Source organism: Aptenodytes forsteri, unplaced genomic scaffold, assembly GCF_000699145.1.
Source record: "Aptenodytes forsteri isolate BGI_AS27 unplaced genomic scaffold, ASM69914v1 Scaffold94, whole genome shotgun sequence".
In the NCBI taxonomy this organism is placed as follows: domain Eukaryota; kingdom Metazoa; phylum Chordata; class Aves; order Sphenisciformes; family Spheniscidae; genus Aptenodytes; species Aptenodytes forsteri.
This window is the reverse complement of record NW_008795017.1, coordinates 2,414,315-2,426,841: the sequence shown is the minus strand read 5'-3', so window position 1 is coordinate 2,426,841 and position 12,527 is coordinate 2,414,315.

The following is a 12,527-nucleotide window of genomic DNA, read 5'->3' as shown; positions in this document are numbered from 1 at the left end:
TGTTTATTTTCTTTTGGCTTGTCCCTACCACTTACCAAGCCCATTTACCTTTTTCAGGGAGAGTATTGAAATGCAGTGAGAACTATGTCTTTTTGGTGATGGGAGGCTCTTTGGCTGATGGAGGTACCAAAATGGAGCAAGCCGGCACTTGCACTTTCCAAAGTCCTAGAGAAATGTGCATCTTGCATTTGCACCTCAATTCCTGAAAGGATGGATCTGAAATAGCACCTCCTGATTTACTCTTTTATTTAAGGCCAGGTTCTGTTTCTGTCATACATCTTGGATAATAATTAATAGATGCAGGAAGTGAGATCACGTAGAAGTGCATGTGGAGCAATAAGGTGCTTTGTGAACATGAGGCAGGACAGATGAATCCTGGTCCATTAGGAAAAGACCATTTGAATTGGGTTTTGATTTGAACCAGGATGCAGTCTGTTTTCAGCAGTTCTATGGTTTGAAAAAGCTACAGGTGGCTGATGATCACCCCTAAAGAAACCCCACAGCCCCAAAACTCTCCACTTCAAAATAAGAGTACTGCACCAAAACTGCTAGCGCAGGGATTACTGTCAGGCTGGCTAAATTTGTGCTATGTGATTTCATCCTAGGTAATTCCTGGCATGTGTTGAATATTTCAGTTGGTAAAATGAGAATTAAAACCATTGATTATAGCACCAACCAGAAATGTTATTAACATGTAGAAACACTTGAAGATCATTTTTTAAATGATCTGTATGCCTGCAGCCAAAGTTTAAATTACTTGAAACTCTTTCAAATCAAACTCCCACAATAAATGTGCTTTATGGAAAAAAGCAGATTGTAATCAGTCATAGAGAGAAGGGGAGGGGTGAGTGCTGAGGATTTCCCTCTTCCCCACTAAAACTTATGTGAACGGCTTCTGTTCTGTTTGGGTGGAAGTAGTTAGACCTTATTTTACAGCAACCTGCATGCTTGCTTTTTCACTGCCAGTAATTATATGAAAAATTCAGCTGACTAATGATTGCTCATTTGCAGTGAATTCTTTATTTGAGGCAAAAGCTTTCTTGGTGTTGCTGCGGAGGAATCCTTTGGCAGCTGAAGTCAGCTATATAAAATGCTGAAGGGGTTCCTTGTTCTCGGAGCTTTCCTCGTCCCTAAAGTGAAACCTGAGAGGGGGATCTGTGATTCAAACAGCTGATTTCTGGCTCTTTTTTTATTCCTGCTTCAGAGGCGCTGTTAGTGGAGTACAGGTATAGCACTGCTTGCTGCAGAAATGCCTCGACAGCTTGTTTAGCGCTGCTTGACCCTCGATTTGGGTAGCAACTGCAGTGGGATGCAGGGTTTTGCTGAGCAGAGAGTGCCGGATGGGCTCAGCTGCATCCCAGTCCTGGGGAAAGGGATGATCTCACAACTGTGCAGGGTGAAAAGCCATGTCTACAAAAAAAAAAACACCAACATTTCACAGAATAGGACCCTATGGCGGACTTTGGGAGCAGAAGCCCCCCAGCCTCTCTGTCTCCTCTACCCCTCCCAATTAAAAAAAAAAAAATTTTGTTGTTTACCACAACATTTATTTTATCAATGCAGCACTGTGTAATTTCAAGCTACAGGCTTTTGTTCAGGAGTGCACAAACAAGTGACAATTATTCCTTTGGCACCAAAAGAGGGGGGAAAAAACCCACACACCCAAAAAAAAAAAAAAAAAAAAAAAAAAAAAATCTACCCTTCCCAATTAAAAAAAAAAAAAATTTTGTTGTTTACCACAACATTTATTTTATCAATGCAGCACTGTGTAATTTCAAGCTACAGGCTTTTGTTCAGGAGTGCACAAACAAGTGACAATTATTCCTTTGGCACCATGATGTCATATAACCTGATCCCTTAGCCTTACTGAGGTGTGCATGTGTTATGGGGATAAACAAGTCAATTAAAAATGCATTCTCTTAAAGATGAAATAACCTTGATAAACCTGTGGTTCTGAAAAGAAAAAATAAAAAAAGGCCAACCCAAGCCCCTAAAACCCCAAACCGCGCTTTCCCGGCAGTCAGAGAGGAAGGGTATGAAATGTGATGCCAAGGAAAAATTATTGGGAAGGGGAAAAAATAATACTCCTCATCCTGAAATGATTATGTTGAAATTTGGAAATGTATGAGTGAGCTCTGTGACTAATAGCATAATGAATACCAAAAGAATTAGTAATGATCAGTTCTTTATTCTTAAAGTTTTGTCTAAGGTTTCTATGAAAAACTTGCTAATTTAATAAGTGACAGTATAGCTAACAACTTAACTAGCTTGTAACTTTCCTATTCTTTCAATAGAAGCAAATGTTGAAAATTGGTAACACAATGAGACAAATTGAAATCAAAGTGTAAGTAAAGCGGGGTATAAATGACCTGTAATGTGGTGTAATTCCACTGGAACATGAAAAACAACTGAGGAAAATTTCTTTCAAAAAAAGAAAAAAAAAAACTTAAATCAGGCCAGTTCTGGCACTGACTTTTGCTTTTCCCAATGTTCTTGATAGTGACATTCTCAGTACCAGTTTCCATGCCTCCATTTCTGCTTTTTTGACTTCTGAATTTAGCCGATTTAAGCTATTTGCTTGAAATTTTGATTGTCCTGAGATGCCCCCCCAGAGGCCTCTCTAAAAGTTTGACACTCTAGGCCATATTTGGCTTGGAAAGTTTTAAGTATATTGGTGAATATATGTAAATGTGAGGAAAAACGTATTTACAGTGACGGTAGTGTAAATCCTGAGAAATTAATTTGATATTATTTGCGCTGATGTAAATAAGTGGAATTAATTTCTTAAGGGCCTAAATGAGCCTGACTTGTGTGCTGAGAGTTGTCATTTATTCTAGTTATTATTCAATTTAAATTTGTTTAGACTCCTCACGAAAAATGGCTCAGCACAGGAGTGGATCACATTGTTCTGGCTCTCCTGCCTCCTTCACACAACATCCATAGCCTGCAGGGGAAAAATAAAATAATCTTGGTGCGGCAGCTTGTAGAAAGTAATAGGTTAGCTGCTGCATTTATTTCTGCTCAAGAGATTAAAGTGTAGTTGCAAAGCTGGTGCTGACATCATTTCAAGCACACAAAAAGCTGACGTCAGTTATACAGTATATTGCAAGGTGTTTATCTTCATCTGATTAGGTTAGCAAAACGCATGCTGCAAAGCCAGCACACAAAGAAGGAAACTGTGTTTGTCTGTGCTTCAGTACTCGCCCTCTGACACCAAAGTCAGTCCTGGAAAGACTGAAACACTTTGTGCTCGATAAGGCCCCTGTAAAAATCTGTGGAGCTATCATCGGGCTTGACTTTTTCCCATGCTAATCTCCAAACATCAGTGTTAAGCACACAGCTTGTTTGAGGTGGGCGTTGGGCAGCCCCTCCTCGCGGGGGAGTCCAGATCTGAACTTTTGGCCTCCACAAAGCCAATCAAACTGACAAAGTGAAAAGGGATGTTGTGACACAGCAGTGCAAACGCTGATCTTTCTCTTCTGCAAGCTCATCTAAGTGTGTGTAATCGGTCAGCGAGGAAGGCAGGAGAGCTGCCGCCAGCCGTCGAGTACCAGGGCAGGAGGCTGCTGCCCCTGCCCGCTGCCCCTGCCCGCTGCCCGGGGCGTGCAGGCAGCACCGCGTGCTGCCACGGGAGTCAGAGTTATGCTGCCTCCGCTTCCCCTGTCTGCTGGAGCGTGCTGGAGATGTGGAGAGCAGCAGCAGAAAACATGTACCTTCCTCCCTTCAGCTGTGACCGAATGTACCCTTAAAACCAAATCCTTCCACCTGTAACTTTAAATACCCGCACTAAGAGGACACCTAGGAATAGTGTGCTCTATGGGTCAAGCCAAGTTCTTCAAGGATGGATGGGGCAGAGGTGGACAGGTGTCTGATTTCTGCTCGTACTCAGACCGAAGTCAATAACCCACATGTGCTATATGAAGATGGTGTTAAGTGTATGCTTATGTTCTATGCTTACCCTTAAAAGGACAATTTCAGTGTTTGCTCTGAGCACCTGGCTTGGATATTTGTGTGTGCTTCCACAAGAGCAGTCTCATTGCTCCATAAGGACCGCTGGTTCCAACCGGTGACCACTTGTCTGATGCAATCCAGTGTTTATTTCTGTCATCTTTTTTTCTTCCAAGTTAGTTCATTGTTTATCTCATAACAGTTTATGGTTAAAATTTGATCTAATTCAGTCACTGGAAATAAGGATAAAATTTAGGCATGCATTTTAGTCAGAACTGGAATATCGTGAGTTGAAAAAAAAGTCCAATTTCATGCAGTTATGGTTTAATTTTAAAAGCTCAATATCAGCCTGCTAGAAGAGGGGAGTTCATGCTTACTGGTCACCAATGGGCATTTTATTACTTCATATTTTGTTGTATTCTACTCCCTCCTATGTGTAATCACCATAACTGCAGATTATTTGTAATTCTAAGTGTTTGTAATTGCTAATTAAGCGTTTTAGTTTTCACATTAGCAAGAAATGTGCCTGATCCATGGGAACAGCCTTTAGAGCAGCTGTAAGATAGAGTGTATCTGTGGGTAAAAATTGCAGCTCTTCTGGGTACCGAGTTTCTGATGGGGCTCCAGATGCATTAGGGAAAAGATTTTACTACACACAAACTTTTTATTAGAATAAATGTTGCTTCAAAAATTACATAACGTGCCTACTCTCCTTGGTAGCTCAAATCAAGGCCAATCAAATCAACATGCTCAAGATGTGAGTAAGTACCTGCATATTTTACCAGTTGTTACTTTCTACAAACTCCGTAATTCAGTCAAAAGAACATATCTTGGAAGAGCAATAGCATGACTGCAACAGAGACTTTATGGCAGAGAAAGAAAACACACCTTTTTTTTTTCTTTTTTTTTCCTTTTCAACATGATGAGAAATGTCAACAAATCTGTTTTCTTGGTACTGTGTAGAATATTAAGTCTTTGCTCTGTCTGAGGAGCTGCTAACATGAATAACCAGTGATCTCATGTAACCTCAGGACAGCAGCAAGATTTGTCAGAAAGTTAGCAATGTGCTGTCTTTAATTTAAAAAAGGAACATCAGGCAGCATGAAATGCATGATTCAGAGACATCTACTGACTTTTTGCTATTGACTGCAGCTGATAAAACTGGAGTAGTCAAAATCGTCTGATTTCATCCCTACTGATTGATCAGGCCATGAGTATAAGCCACATTTTACTGCAGGATGAAATTTTTCCAGGATAAATTTAGCTGTGTGTAGGAAGCGAGGACAAGGTCAAGGTTGCATTTATGTCCTCCTCAGAGCACAGGAGATGCAGAGTGATTGTGCCCTTCCTCTTTTTTTTTTTTTCCTTTCGGAGTAGGCTGTCTCCATAGGTAAAGGTAAAGAAGATAATGCCCTTCGCCCCTTGTGTAGGAGAAACATTGCTGAGCTGTTCCAAAATAACTCTGCATGTTGACCTGTCAAAAGCCAAGTGGTATTCTGAGTTCTACTTATTTGCTAGTTGAGCAAGGGGAAGCCTGTGCCTTATTTTTTCCATCAAGTGAGGTAGAATTGTACAACTGATTTTTAAAAATACCTTGAAATCTATTGATAACATACCTCCATGATTTAACAAGCATATCGTTCTGCTCCTTCTACAGTTCTCCTTCAACACCATCATCATCACCATTTTCTGTAGTTAGTAATACTTAGGGAAATTAAATTTTTAGATTTCAGATAGTCTTGCCTATAAATAAGTCACGAAGACAACAAACGTAGCAGATATAGGGTATATTGTGCAAGCAATCATAGACTTTTGGTAATCTGTTTTCCTGAATTGCAGAACAAAGACCGAAATCCCTCGGTCATTCTGTTTAGAGTTTTATGTTCTGACTTTTTCTACTCTGCCAATGCACTTTGCTTTTATTTAGGACAACTGCAGTTGTGACGTTTGCTACCTTGGGGTTTGTGCTGCTAGGTCACTCAGAGTGCATTTGGAGGCCACCATGGTGAGCACACCATAAAAATAAGGTAGAAATGCGTGTATTATATCCAAAGGCTGTCTATGTCAGAAGCACCAGACTTTTCTAAAGGGTAGAAGGCTTTTAATCTTCTTTCTAATGGTAGGTGGGATTAAGAGACTCTAAATATTGCTGCTCCCATCCATAAGTAATGTTTCTAACACTGTAGCTGTTGGATGCCAATTGTTCAGAGAAGTGGAAAAAAGTGTCTAAACCACATCTTTCAATATTTCTTTGCAACTTCTTGACACCATCAATTTACTGTGAGTTCCAGTCAGCTGAATCAGTAACAGATATAATCCCTAGAGACCTGGGAAAGACCTTCTTTCAGGAGGTTAGTAGATAGGCTGTAGGCTTCGTTTTCTGAGGTGGAATCATTGTGCTTTTGCTGCAGAACTACACCAAAGACTGTGTTATTTAGGGAAATTTAAAAGCTTGTTCCAAGATTGTTTTCACATCAAAAGGTTACTCTGTCAGAGCACATCAGGGGAGGCTGACCGCATTTCTGGAGTCAGTATGGACAAGCCCAAGCTTTGTTCTGCCTCTCATCTCTTAAATCAAGTTCCTCGCAGCAGGGCTGAGAAACCCACTGCCAGCTTTACATGTACAGGGAGGACAAGGACGAGATTCAGACCATCTAATGCTATTGAAGCTGGGAGTTATGGCTTACACAAGTGGAATCTGGGGGTGGGATTTGTCCAGCTAAATGTGACAACTATATTTCTCTCTGCTGACTATAAAAGGAGCTCAGTGTGACTAGCTCAGGCATAGATGTCTAAAGTTAGATGGGATTAACCCTCCCTGCTTGCCAGAGCCCCAATTCATTTGCATACACAGAAATGTCTCATTCCTTTTGAGATACACCAGATATCCAAGACATCTACACAAGGCTTGCAGATGTGACAGAGGAGCTATGGAAGAAGGACCTCTTGTGAAGAGACAGCTGGAGATGTGGTGGGGTGCCTTCAAGCATCTCAGATGGCAGTGGGTGGGCACACCTATATGGACATCCATGTAGGGTGGTCCAGAAGACCTTAACTTTTGAAAACCTGAGGTTCAGAACACTATTCTCTCATCAGCTTGAGAGTTTCCTAGGTGTCAACACTTGGGTATCTTTAAAAATGTAAATACCTCTGTAATTTATGTGGGAAAATGCTCTCCTTCCCTCTTCAGCAATAGCCACTTGTGAAAAATGCTTGCAAATATTGTTGGCCCAGAAAGGTTTCAGGCCAAAGGAGGCCTGACCCTTATGTAATACGTGAGTAAGCGCTCAGCCACGGGCACACGTGGGCTGCTTTGAGCCTTTTACATCAAGCAGTTGCTGGACAAAGTCCAGAAATAAACCCAACTGCAGAGACAGCATAACTCATCATAATAAAAAATCGTAATGATGAATGTTGATATATCAAGATATACTGGGAGACTGACTAAAAGATGAAGAGCAAATGCATTTATTTACTTTTTATAGCATGCCACTGTTTTATCTTCCTCTTGTTACACCTCCATGTAGGATGTGCACCTAGTGAAATAAAAAACTATAACCTGCTAAGTAGAGAAATTAAATGCTTTAGAAAAGCATTTCCCATTTCTTTCCTTTAGTGTCCACCAGAGGATGTGCTCTCTGGCTCCAGAAGCAGCTGGTGTAGCTCAAATAGCTCATTAAAGGTGCCTTGTGATCCTGTCTGTTGTGTACATGGCCCTTTAACCTGTTTGTTCTTAGACCTTCTCCCCCCACAACTTCCCTCAAAAACAAGTCACTTTTTATTTGAGAGAGAGATCTGCGTGTTGTCAGAAAGGAAAATTCAAATCGGGCACAGCAAAATAAACACAACACTTGCAAATCTCTCTGGTTTTAGGCAGTAGGAAAATGAGTTCCTAGCATTTGCTAATGCTTCTCCAGACAAGTGTGTTCATTAAACAATGTTAATGTTTTTCTTCTCTTAAAAGCCAAGCTATGGTATGAGGCAGCCTTGTGTTTAACAGTTGCTCACTGAGTAAAAATCCTATGGCAACCAATAAATGGAAGCCAAAAAATGTTGCAATATTATTTTAGAGGACTCATCTGCTTATTTTTACAGTTAGCCTTGCATAACCTTCTGCATTTTTGGACTCTGCCTTATGTAGAATATTTCTTAAAGTTTCCATTTATTTCAATTGTACACTGCACATTAGGAAAACTCACTTATAAACGAGTCACAAATACTTTCCCTTTATGATGTTATTCTGCCCTTCTATAACATTTATGTACTGCTCTTACATAATATTTATTTGGTGTTACAGTTTTGCTGAGGATCTAACACTAATTTTTTAGCCTGCAAGGCAAAGATGAAAATAGTGTTATGACGGTAGCTTGAAATGTGTCTGTTTCCTGGGATTTAAGAATGGGACACAACAAATGATGTGTGGCTCCCAGCTGATGACCAGAGCTGGGTTTGCAGCTTGAGCCATCCCATATCTATCACAAGAGTGTGTGGGGTTTGGGACAGGTCTTTTTTTCTTTTTTTCTTTCAGTGTTCTTGTGGAAATGCATGTTTATAAACAATGAAAAAAGTCTAATGGTAGATTTAAAATGACATATAAAAAAATCCATTTAGTATCAGTGCAGCTCAGGCGTTCGGTGTATGCCCACCTCTGTATTACCCTGGCATAACTAACAGTTATCAGCAGAGTATCAAAGACTACATCTGTAAGATTCGGCCTTGATACAGATATGATGTCCGAGCAATGATATATTTCACTCCCTCCTCCCACAAAAATAGCAACAAAATCCTGGCAGTCTCTTCATCTTTAGCCAACGGTATTGCAGTACATTAATTGCTTGAAGACAGCTCTCTATAGATTGGCTGGTTCATGCCTGATGTTGCAACCCCATCACCCATGACGAATTACACATGTAACTGTTGCAAAATTGTATTCTGAATAAATAAAGGCTTGGAACTTTTTATCTGCCTTTCTTCAGCAAACAGGATCTTATGTAAAAGTGGAGATGGATGAGTTTGCGTGCCTGCGTGTGTGCATAAGGGTGTGCGTGCACACGCATAAATGAACAATCCTAAATGAGAGGGGGGGTGGGGACAGTACCATTCTGCTTCTCACATATCTCTGCACCAAGCTGGATAAGAAGCTGAAGTAGGAAATAGTGACGTATTCCCCAGTTGCTTCATTGCAGCTTATTTCTTCAGCAAGAAGAGCTGGGGAAAGGTTTGGCACTTCTGTAGGCTGGAGGTTTGCAACATGCTGTGCCTGCTGTTTGAGAGGGAGGCTGATGGGAGGTGGCAGGACCCTTTCCTTCACCTTTTCAGGAAATCCTTGCCCATGCAGATATACAAGTTTTTTAATTGAAAGTTTCTGTTACCTTGTGCATATATATAAAAATAACAGGGGAACCAACCAGTTCAGCCCTTGGATTCCTTAAATACCTTCGGGGGGTTTTCAGTCCCCTGAGCTTTAGGTGTCTGCAGGAAGGATGTCTCAGTTCCTGTACAGTTCAGCACAGCCTGTGGAGCCTAGAGAGCGATTAATCTCATCCAAAGGAAGACACTGGTATTTGATCAGATGAGTGGCACCCTACACCCACTGCCTGGGAATTCTTTTGTTTTTTAAAACAGGAGCCAAAACATCTAGCTCAAATATAGATGGCAACCTTGTAGTCACCAGAAATCAGGAGAGCTGTATTCTACTTCCAGCCTGACACAAAGTCTAAGAAAATCAATGTAATAATTTACATTCCGATTGGTTTCCATGTGCCTTGAACAAGAACATTAAGCATAGGAAATAAAAGAAGTATGTGTATAAACAGGTATTTTTATACATACAAGTATGCATTTATACATAATAAGGTAGAGTATAACTATTCATATGCTAAGCCTATTAAAATGTGTACTTGGATTGCAAGTTCTTTGGGACAAGGACAGTTTTTTTCCTCTATGTTTGTATATAGCAGCATAATAAAGTCTGGATATGCCTAGGACTGGGGGTCCTTCTGACTACTGAAGTAAAACTAATATATTAGAATGGTTGAATGGTTTTAGGATCAAGTACAATATGTCCTATCTTATGAGATCAGCAGCCTCCTATTCTTCAGACAAGGCATCTGTTCTGTTCTAATTGAATTCTTCGAGGTTTTTTTTGTACGAAGGGAACAAATTTTATGTATGAACTTTAGCTGCAACTGACCTAATATTGCAAAACCCATTCCTCACAGAACCTAAGCAGGTTTTAACCCAGCTTTTGAAAGGAAAGCAAAATATAATAATCTACCTCAGCAACTGTACTCAGAAGATAATCTATTAATGGTAAATGAAAACAATGGAATAATTTTCTTTTTATGGTCTTGCTCTGAGAAAAGGTCACATAAAAATCTCATAAACTGAGGTATTGTTCGTCATTTTAGATGCTCCCAGTATGCCTTGGAATATCAGTCCAAGAGAAACCACCCAGTATATTTTCTGAAGGTTTTTTTAGTATTTTCAGTTATATCCAACACTAAATTATATTACATATTATATTGCTATACTTAAGAGCAAGCAATCACCTTCTTCAGATTTATGAGAAAAAAGAAATAGCAGAAGATTTTTGAAAAGTTTAAATTTACTGGTTTGATAAGCATGGTTTACTGGTTTATAAAACCAAACAAGGTGTGAGAGCGTCAACAGCGATCCTTCCTGATCCACACTGATGTTTTGTGGAGTTCTGTTGGGTTTATTGCTGTTGTTCATTTTGTGAATATATTTATTTATGCTCAGTCCTGACTAGTAGTGGAAATACTGCCAGGAACAAGGCTTTTGTCATGATTGTCATGGTCACGAAGCTCTGGCTGCAAGGTGCCTGTGCTGCCCTAATGAGCTGCCCACATCGATTAATCTCTGACGTTTGGACCTAATTTCAAATACTCCAGAGCAAGAATTCTCCAACAGTGTCCTGCGGGCTGCAGGCAGCCTGCGAAGCCCCTGCTTGGAGTCTCAAAGTATCTTCTCACCTGAAGCCAGCACTGGCAGACCCAGGTGGGCATCAGGCTGGAGCTGCCATGGGGATCTCCACAGCTGCACTGCGACTGCAGTAGTGGTCAGGGTGTGCAGGGCTGTGCAGTTTAGGAGAGCCCTGAGAGGCAGTGCTGCAGCATGGCTCAGTTTTGCTACACACACCCCACTCAACCTTTAGATAGTTTCAGGCAAAAAAAAGTGTCGCGAGGGCAAACTCAGTATCTTCATAAAGCGAAGGTATTTGGCCTTCTCATTTGTAAACCAGTATGGTGTTTCTTGCAATAGGAAATGCTATTGTAAAGGGATATTGTTGCAAATTGCCTGTACTTAGCACTTGCTGGAGGTTAATGCAATACGCATTTACCGATCTGTTAATTGTGGTAGGTTAATTATAACAAACCCTCCTTCCTTCTGGGGTTTCTTTCACTTCATATTTCTTCTCAAAATGAACAACCTTCATGAAGGGGAAGTTGTGAATTAAGGTGGGAAGAGTAGAGGTTAATTTATTGTTTAAAAATAATTTAATTTTTATTTTAAATTAAAATGTGAAATTAGACAGAGGAATGCAGAGCACTCTCTCTTCCCCTCTCACAGCTGGATACGTTCCACCGTCCCTTTGTTTTTGTTGCTGCTGTGTCACTTTTCCCACCTCCCATAGCAATGCACAATTCCCAGGCAGCAGTCAATGTATATAGGAGTTTCATAGGTTCACACATGACGTCTTTTCAGCTTGTATTGTAGGGCTGCCTCCTCTCATCTTTTAACAAAAGCTTGATAGTTCTAGTATTTTTCTTAAGACCTCATCTTCTGGAGTTTTTTCCTTCTGTCTCTGGTTTAAACTTTGGATTTTTGTCTCTTATGATTGTACAGTAAAGCTAAAATGACAGAAATGCATAAAGTATCTTCAGATGTGTTATTTTTTTAAAAGTTCACAGTTTTTAAACAACCTGTGTGTGTTTTGGAGGCCTGACTTGTTTGTTATTTTTAGTGCTGAAGCTGAACTGAACTGCAAAAGCCAAGAAATGTTGTAATCACAACTCTAACTACTGTGTTGTAATCTTATTTCATTCAACTGCTGAGGGCTTATATGACCACGGAAAGGAATGCAGCCCTGGCTGGGTACTTTTCCTGTGAAAAAATATTAATTTGTTCCATGCCATCACCATTTTTTTGGGTATCTATTTCCAAGGCCAACTTTCACTGGTCACTCCAGGTGAGATACAGAAGGACAGAACAGGAGACTAAACTTCCCTGTAATTTCTATACCTCTCAGAAATTATACCCTTTAAGAGCAGTGGGCTTTTAAAAGTTTTGTGGTTTAGTGCTTTTAATAATATACATTATTGCTTTGCAACTCAGTATTCCTCTGCAAAATATTCCAAACGTCAGGAATAGAAGATAATAAGAATGATGCACATTATCAGGGCAATCTGAAAAACACTTAGATGGCCATTTCACACCGGGCACTTCAGGAGTAAGGGTGTTTCACTCCCTAGAACTTGTGATCCTGTTTCTGGCCCATGATATGTTTGGGATAGCCGTCTTTCAAATTCCACACTTGTGTTTGGAAATAACAGTGC